The sequence below is a fragment of the Nothobranchius furzeri genome, chromosome 19, assembly GCF_043380555.1.
Source record: "Nothobranchius furzeri strain GRZ-AD chromosome 19, NfurGRZ-RIMD1, whole genome shotgun sequence".
In the NCBI taxonomy this organism is placed as follows: Eukaryota; Metazoa; Chordata; class Actinopteri; order Cyprinodontiformes; family Nothobranchiidae; genus Nothobranchius; species Nothobranchius furzeri.
The window spans coordinates 13,058,720-13,067,383 of record NC_091759.1 but is presented as its reverse complement, the minus strand read 5'-3'; positions in this window follow the sequence as shown (position 1 = coordinate 13,067,383).

The window sequence follows — 8,664 nt, the reverse complement described above, 5'->3', positions numbered from 1 at the left end:
CGTGGGCCAGAGTGAATCCTCTGACCACACATGGTGACCGTGTTCTGCGGCTGCTATTTTTTCTTAGACACTACAAGAGCTTTAATTGCTTTTCAATATTGGGGATTGGAGGAGTTTTCAGATAGAAGAAATACAACCTTTCAAAGCAGCCATTATCTTATCAATCTTTTTTTAAAATCTAATCAAACGTTTGATCAAAAACACACTTAGTAATGCACTCAAAAATGTTTCAATCGGATCCTGAAAGAGTAATCCTATTAGAAAAAGAAAGAGAAACTTTAAAATGACAATAAGTCAATGCAAGTAGATTTATATGCAGGACACATGAACTGGTCAGGAGTTCAGAAACCCACCTATTGGTCCTGGTTTTGGCACTTCTGCATCTTTTCCCTGAGGTCAGAAGTGTGAAGTGTCCCTGATGGTCTTCTGCACCGGCTCCAGCAGAGTTCCTGTCCAGAGGTCAGAGAGGCCCCACCAGCCCTCTCGGCTGCCTTCACAACCCTCTTTGGTGTTTTTCGGTTTACTGCAGCAGCGGAGGCACGGTGACAGGCTGAAACTTATCACACTCTCCGCCATACTTCTGTAGAATGCTGGGAAGAAGATTAGAAGAAGTGACGTAGTCTGCATGTTCTTCAGGAAATGCTGTCTCTGTTGGGCCTTCTTTAGAGAGTCCAAGATGGCGCTGGCGCGGGTGCACGCATCGAGCTGCTTGTCCTCTTCACACAATGGAACCCTGCATTTTATTGGCTTTTTATGTTGGATTTTATGTACTTTTTTGTTGTTTCTGACGCCTTTTCTGAGAGGTGTGGCTTCTCTGGTGACTTATGATCGAGCTGCGCTGCTGAGGCTTCGTCCTCCTGTTGATGTGGCGGGCGCTGCGCGATGGGAGTCTCACAGGTGGCGTTGCTGTTTGGACTGCCCGTGTGCTCCCCCCCCCCCAGCCGTGATGTGTCGGCCTTCTGTCTGCCCCAGCTCGAGAAGGAAGCATCGTAGAAGACGGGGAAAGCGAGGTAGCCGGCGCGTGACACGTCGGGCTGGACTTCCTGGATCCCTGAGGAGGCGGCTGGTCCGATTCGGCCCAGGTTGTGACCCCGTGGCTCCGAGATGTCAGATGGATTACTCTGCACCCTACCTTGTGATCTTGGCCAGCTCTGAAGGTGAGCTGGCATCACGCCACGGTCTGTTATCGTCCCCCCTATCTAGCCACGCTCCTGAACAGACATTCCCCATCACGCGCTCTGCGCTCCTCTGACCAAGGCCTGCTCGCCGTCTCTCATTCTAGGTGTCGTACTCGTGGGCACCGGGCTTTCTCAGTTCTAGCCCCGTCACTCTGGAACCAGTTGCCACCTTCAGTCAGGCTGTCCCCATCTCTGCCAGTCTTCACGAGTCGCCTAAAAACCCACCTCCTCCGCTTGGCGTTCCCTGAATGTGTTTGAGTTAGGCCTTCATTCATGTTGATTTTAATTCCCCTGCTTTCATTGGTCTCTTTATCTCTTGTTTTACCCATTTGTTTTCTACTTTAATGCTTTTACCTGGTTTTCTCATGTACCGCGTTCAGCGCCTTGGGCTTCCCGACAGGCGCTTTATAAATAAAGCTTTGATTTGATTTGATTTATAATTGCCATTGTGTTGAGCCAAGTTCACGCAGCAGGACTTTGAAATCAGCAGGCAGATTTCCAAACACGAGAGACCACACACGTGGTGATGATAAATCATGGCTGTATCAGTTTTCAAGTGCAGTGGCTCAGAAAAAAACTATAGTACACAATTAATCCTTTCAGTCGCAGATGGTCCCTGCTCATATCTTGCTAAAGGACGAGGAGTATGCTGCTTGCCTCCATCCCCTCAATTTCTTATTGGCTAGGCGTCACATTCAACCGACAGCACGTTCGTTTGTCCCCAGTAATCAGACTAAGACTCGTAACACGCGATCAAGCTAGGATTATTTGATGAGACGATCAGCCGTCATAGCAATTGTGCACAAGCTTACGATTGTCAGAAGTGGAGCATCTGGTCACACATCAGCCTGATGAACCAGGCTTTAGGTGGCCAGGTGTGGTCATCAGAGAGCTGCACTTCCTCCCATCTGTGGCCGTGTTGGAGTTGAGCGGTGCCTCGCCTGGAAAACAGACGAGAGCAGACGGAAGCAGCAGGGGGAGTGGCTGAAAGCTGGCGTTTACGTCGGACAGATTTCCCTGCATGTGTAGCTCGGGGGTGACGATGGCTGAAGATATCGCGTTAGAGTTGTTTAATTATTTATTTTAATTCTGGTGCCTGTTAGCAGCTGAAACACATCCTCACGTGCTTGTGGATATCACATACTGTATATGGAGACATGACTGTAATAATAAGTAAAGGTTAGCAGCTGTAGCTTCAGTGTGCTCATAGGAAACGTAACAAAAGAACACAAAACACATTTCTCTTTATGGCCTATATTGTTGTTATTATCAACATAACATGATTTACAGAATACATGTGACCAACCAACATTTCATGTTCTACCACCGGATATTTGGATCAGAATGTGAACCAATCAGATCTTAGATCAGGTGAGAGCCAGGCGTTTCCCGTCATCCTCTAGGTTTTGCAGCCGGTGGTGAGCAACTGCAGCGCCTTGCTCCAAAATCTGCGGCCGCCTTGATCTCACGAGGTCATCGTTGCCTACGTATGCATGACGTCAGAGCAAGTCGGCGTCAAGTCTGACACAAATCTAACCGGCATGCACCGCTCGTCGATCACCGCTGGTCTAATCTGCGCAGAACTGGCTTATCTCGAACACGGCCTGTGTCAGTCACTGCTGCAGAGCTGCCAGGCCACGCCTCCTTATAGTGCATTTTTCAAACTGGAAATGTGGGCAGAGTAAGATTGTCCTTTAACTCTCTTTTTTTAAACAAACCCTTCTTGCTCTGATTAAACTCTCTCACTAATTGTAAATATTTGATAGCATCAGACAGCTCCCACAGCTTCTTACTGCTCAGGAAAACTGCCAGAACACAAAAACCCAACCTAATGAATTTCAGACATATTAAAACGTTGTTCTTGTCTGGATGCAGCCGAGACATCTACGCAGGTTTTGACCCTTTTCTAAATGTCATAATGGGACAAGCTAGAGATACAACACAAAGCTGTCTGTAAAAGCTACAAAACAATAGAACATGCTGCCTGATGGTGTGTGTGTGTGTGTGTGTGTGTGTGTGTGTGTGTGTGTGTGTGTGTGTGTGTGTGTGTGTGTGTGTGTGTGTGTGTGTGTGTGTGTGTGTGTGTGTGTGTGTGCTCATGCATACGTGCATGTGTGTGTTTGCTTTGTATCTTTCTGCTTTCTATCTTTTTATGATGCTATTCTCATTAAATATTCTTTAAATGGATTGCAGATGTGAATTAGCTATAGCCACACTCTGGTACGGTCGATCAGATTTACATTATTTAATTTTTTAAAGCAATCTGACTGCAGAAGTGTGATGTTACTAAATGGTGTTTAATGTGGTGTTGAAGGCCAGTGCACCTTTTAGCCTTGTTAATAATAGGCAGTTAGTTTAAATGATATTTCAAGCACCTTTGCTTCTGTTACAGGTTTCTGCTAGCCTGGCAAGCTAGTAGGGCTGGGGGTAAACGATTATTTTTAAAACGATTATTCTGACGATTATTTTATCGAATAGTCGACTATTCTAATGACTATTTAGAAAATTAATCTAATGATTATTTTTCTATTGCACAATTAACAAAAACCAGAAAATCTCAAATAAATTCCTCAAAAAAATTGATAAATTGGTACTGTAAGAGAATAAACACTACAGGCCTTCCATTTTGTATAACACTGCGTTTATTGTGTTGGTTGGTTATGTTCTGGTGACGTGTAGAACTTGGGAGTGCAGGCTGCTGCCTGAGAGGTGGTAGAAGATGGAGTGTCTCCATGCTGCTTTGTTTTGGTCACTTATGTGCGTGAGGCGAGTGGTGTTACGGGTTAAACCAAACTCAGGTGATATTTTACACTAAACCGAAAACCCACAACACTCTAAATGTAATAAAAGGGAGATCTACACCACAAAAAAGATGAACTCTAAACCAAAACGTAACAGCTTATCCCAACGAAATAAGCTGTTAGCGAAGATGCTAACAGTAGCTTTACCAACATTAAGTTCAAGTTACCAAGTTTAAATAAACCAAAAACACCCAGCAGCAAACAGACCAGCACGGAGGAGAGACTGCTACCACAAAACAGCTCTCCTAATGTCTGAAAGAAGCTCCTTAATGAAGGGAGAAGCGCTCCGGTGATTTTCTACATCTGCGATAGACACGAAGCAGCGCATCTGACCCCGGAAGTTGTTGTCCGTTGCCGGGAGACGAAGGGGCAAAACAGCAAAATAATCTAGTAGTGGACGGACGTTGTTCCGGGTCTTCGGTATTTGGCGGAGATGTTAGTGATGGCGGAGAAGAGGGCGAACTAGAGGAAAAACAGGCAGATTCCTCTTCTATTTACAAACCCCTGGGGATGCAACAAGTGGGCGCGGTGCGTCGACTTCCGGATCTGACGTCGACAAATTTTTGGAATCGAGCCGTCGACTTTGTCGAGGCTTCGCTACAGCCCTACAAGCTAGACTAAATAAATGTATTATTTAGTCTGGCCTCGCTCCATTGACGGCTCTCGGTTGTGGGGCGGGTTCTACCGTTGTCTTTCAAATGATCTCCGCATTCCACTGGACAATGAATGTGACATACTCTTGTTTCACTCTGTTGCATCATCCCACCCACCAGGCATATAGAGTGCCCTGATTGGCCCACAAAGCGGATAAAGCTCTGTGATTTGTTCACTAAGCAGATAGAGCACTATGATTGGCCCACCGTTATGGACCAATCACAGCTCTTTATGTGTTTGAAACCCCTCTAGAGAGCTGTGATTGGCCAGCCAGAGTCCTGGTAGGCGCTGCTGAGGTTCCAATGGAGCATGCCTAGACCAAACTTTGCAAAGCAAGAATTTGGTCTAGTTCACTAGGCTAGGTTTCTGCTGCAAGTGGAATGCCCTTTGCTGCTCCCTGCTGACCAATTAGACAAACTTGGGGAATGTCCAGACTCTGCTGCAGTCCCAATGGCCCCATTTAACTTTTTTTTTACTAGAGTGTGAAATCCTCCAGCTTCCTGAACTGCTTCCCTGGGCCACTGTGTTGTTAAATAGTTTGTTTTGTTTCTTTTTACCTTTCTTTGCCCTCAACTCTCACTTCATTTTTTACTCTGAGCATTAGTAAAATTTTGTTCTTTCATCATTTGTCAAACACATCTTGTTGCTTTAGTCATATCAGACTTTCAGCTGAATCTGCAAATATTTACAAACAAATAGAATTTATGCTGATGCAAGAAGAGCTCGTTTGTTGTTTCATTGTTCTAGATTTGGTTGTACATTTATGAAAATGTTAGTTTATGGCCTTTTTACATTTGAAGGAGGGAAGAAAATGATGAGCTCACTTTACCGTGAAAAACTAATCACAGAATAACCGTGTAATTTTAAAATTAACATGAACATAACTGAGTCTGGTGTTGTTTTCAGAAGCCTCCATGGTTCACGCATGGATGGGGAAGAAGGTCTATAGCTATTAGAGGAGAAAATATAAAATCAGCATGTTTGAATGTTCAGAGCAACTTGATGGTGATTTAGAAAAACAAATGTTGCCCCAAAATCTTGAAAAAAGTCTGAAAAAGTCTAAAATACTAGTATTTCTGGGGGAAATGAAAGAAGTCAACAGGATTTAGGACAGGCAAGGAACCTTTATGTCCTAAAATCATTAATTTGATTGAATGTTTAATGTTATTGGAGCTAAATTTTTTTATCTTTTAATGTTGCAAATTCAGCCTGCATCATCACAGAAAACTCACTGACTGATTTTACTCCAGCTTCACGTTAAGTTAAGGGCTTACTTATTTGTATAAATGCACTTTGCTGTTTTTCTATTTATCCGTCATTTTGTGAACATAACTCCCAACAGCAGCCTTTATCCGCAGTGATCAGTTGGTATTTAGGAAATTCTCGGCCGCTACAGCTGCTGCAGCAAATCTAATGAGGATAAATCAGGAACAACGCAGCCTCCCACAGTCACCGGAACAAACAAGTGAGCGCTCCATCACATCGTTAGCAGCCACTGAGTCAAACAAACTCAGCGTTGTTATGAGGTTCAGGGGAAAATGGTGCAAAGCAGGGAAAAGAATGACAATTGATTTATCTGTGGACACAGGGACACATAGTGAGAGTTAATAGTTTGGGAGAGATGTTACTGTCCAAGTTGGCTGCAGCTTTAATGAGCTGTTGTTTCGATCTGTTTGCATCAAACTAAATATTCTCAAAACAAAGAATAGCTCCTAGTGGCTTATCAAATCAAGTGTATATATATATATATATATATATATATATATATATATATATATATATATATATATATATATACATATAAGGGGTGGGACGTAATAAAAATAATCTAATTAATTTGAGCCTTTGTGATAAATTAATCTTGATTAATCGCACTTTAATCATTAACTCATTCACTGCCATTGTCATTTGCCTTTTTTAACTGTGTGGGTGTCGGAACTAGCCCCTGCACCGTGACAACAAACATCCCAGCTCTAAAGCCGATCTTCATCCATCACACGTCACGTGATCAGGAAGCAGAAAATCCATGTGTTAGGAGATCGTTTTGGGCCATTGCTGTAAAAAAAGTGAGGTGCGAACCGGAAAAGCTTCTGCCGATCACAATTCAACAACAAATTATGAAAGACCGGGTAATGCTCGAAACACTCTTCCTGATGTAAGAGGTGAGTCTACTCTTTTTTTTTGTGGTTATTTTGGTAGTTTTGGCATTGACATCATCATAGAGCGCAACATTCTGTGACTCTTAAAAAAGAAGTAAAAACGCTGAAAAACGCTGGCAGCGAAGGGCTTTTCTGATCAGGAAACAGCTGGCAGTGAATGAGTTGATGACAGTTTGCGCCCAAGCAGTTTTTTTGTCTAATTACAAATAATGTTAGTGAGGCACAGATGACATTTACACACTTTGCTGAGTATATTTCTCATGGTCCATTTTATTACATTGGTCTCATTATGAAGGTAAATATTGTGGGATTTTTGGGGGATGTGTAAACATTATTACAAGTGTTACTGATGAAGTGAGGTGTAGTGTAAAGTTCAGGAGATGTTCTGCTGAGGGTTACAAGATGAATGCCCCACGTATGCTTGTCCTTCCTGCTGTATAACAGGATAAAGTTACTGCCTGCCTGCTTTCTACCAACTACACAACATAACAAACAACAGTCCCTGCTCATAACAGTTAACATCAACAGTTAACAATAAAAAAGTTGATTTTCTTCTTTCCTTTTTATTTTCTGCATAAAGAACAATTTGTCATGATTCATTTAATTGTAGTTTTAATTGTGTTTGGAGCATGTAAAAAAGGTTTATATTGTCTTGTAGTCCAGGCTCTACCATGTTGTTAGAGGTGCAGCGTAGGGCATACCTTTTAATGGTAAATGTGTCTGTCCGCCAATTGGGGGGCACTCAGGTCCCTATGAAAAATTTCTGGGGGCACCACTGTCTCGCCTGGGGGGCTAAAGTGAATAAATTCCAAGCTATTCTTCACCACATAAATATTTAACATCTACTGTTCTTTATTTTGCACCATGCATTCAGCATAACCCAAAGATATATTCCTGCCTGCACTGCCACAGCACAAACAAAACATCACAACACCAGCAGAATGATCACACATCCTCCAGATTTCACCTTTTTGATTGCTGAAATTTGACAAAAATCAGATAAACCAAATAAATTTGACTGTAGATTTGTAAACTCCTAGTCAGAAATCAGTTTGGGCATCAGCCATCGACACCCTTCACGACTCCACTTACTGATTAACCAAATCCAATTTCTGCATGAAGACCCAGCTGAACTTATTGAAAACCGATAACATCACAGTGACCAAAGCATCAGGTCGCCCTGTCAGAACAAACCACAGAGATCACATCCATCTCCTCTGACTCCAGCATCCTGGCATTTCAGATCCATCCCTCCGTTTCATCTCTCATCCCTCCCCTGCTGTCTCCCTGTGACCATCTTCCCATTAATCATGCTTCACCTTTCTGTTAACTCTCGTCCTCTCTGAGCCCCCAGAGGAACCAGGAAATGTCAGCAGGCCTCAACAAGGACACATCATCATGTAAGAAATGAGGGTAACTGGGGCTTTAGTCACACATTTGTGCTTTTATTAAAATTAACATTATTATAAATATTCAAAATGGATCAGATCATGTTTCCATTGATTATCTACTTAAAACTTCTCCAATTTTATTGTACACTATAAAAAATGAAAGGTTGAATTTGCTTAACTAAGTTACATTAACTGGTTCCACTAAACCTAACCTTAAAAGTTACCAGTAATTTACATTTAATTTGAACAAAACAACAAGTAACAATGTACAGTGCTCAGCATAAATGAGTAGACCCCACTACATTTGTCAGAAAACCTTTAGTTTCCTTTCAGAAACAGATACCGTACTATAGAATACTCCCACAAATGTGGGCCATTGATTGCAATTAAGATTTGTTCTTTCTCACACAAAAAAAAAATGTTCCTAACATCAATTCAAGCCCATGTTGCAAAAATGAGTACACCCCATAGTCTCGGGAGA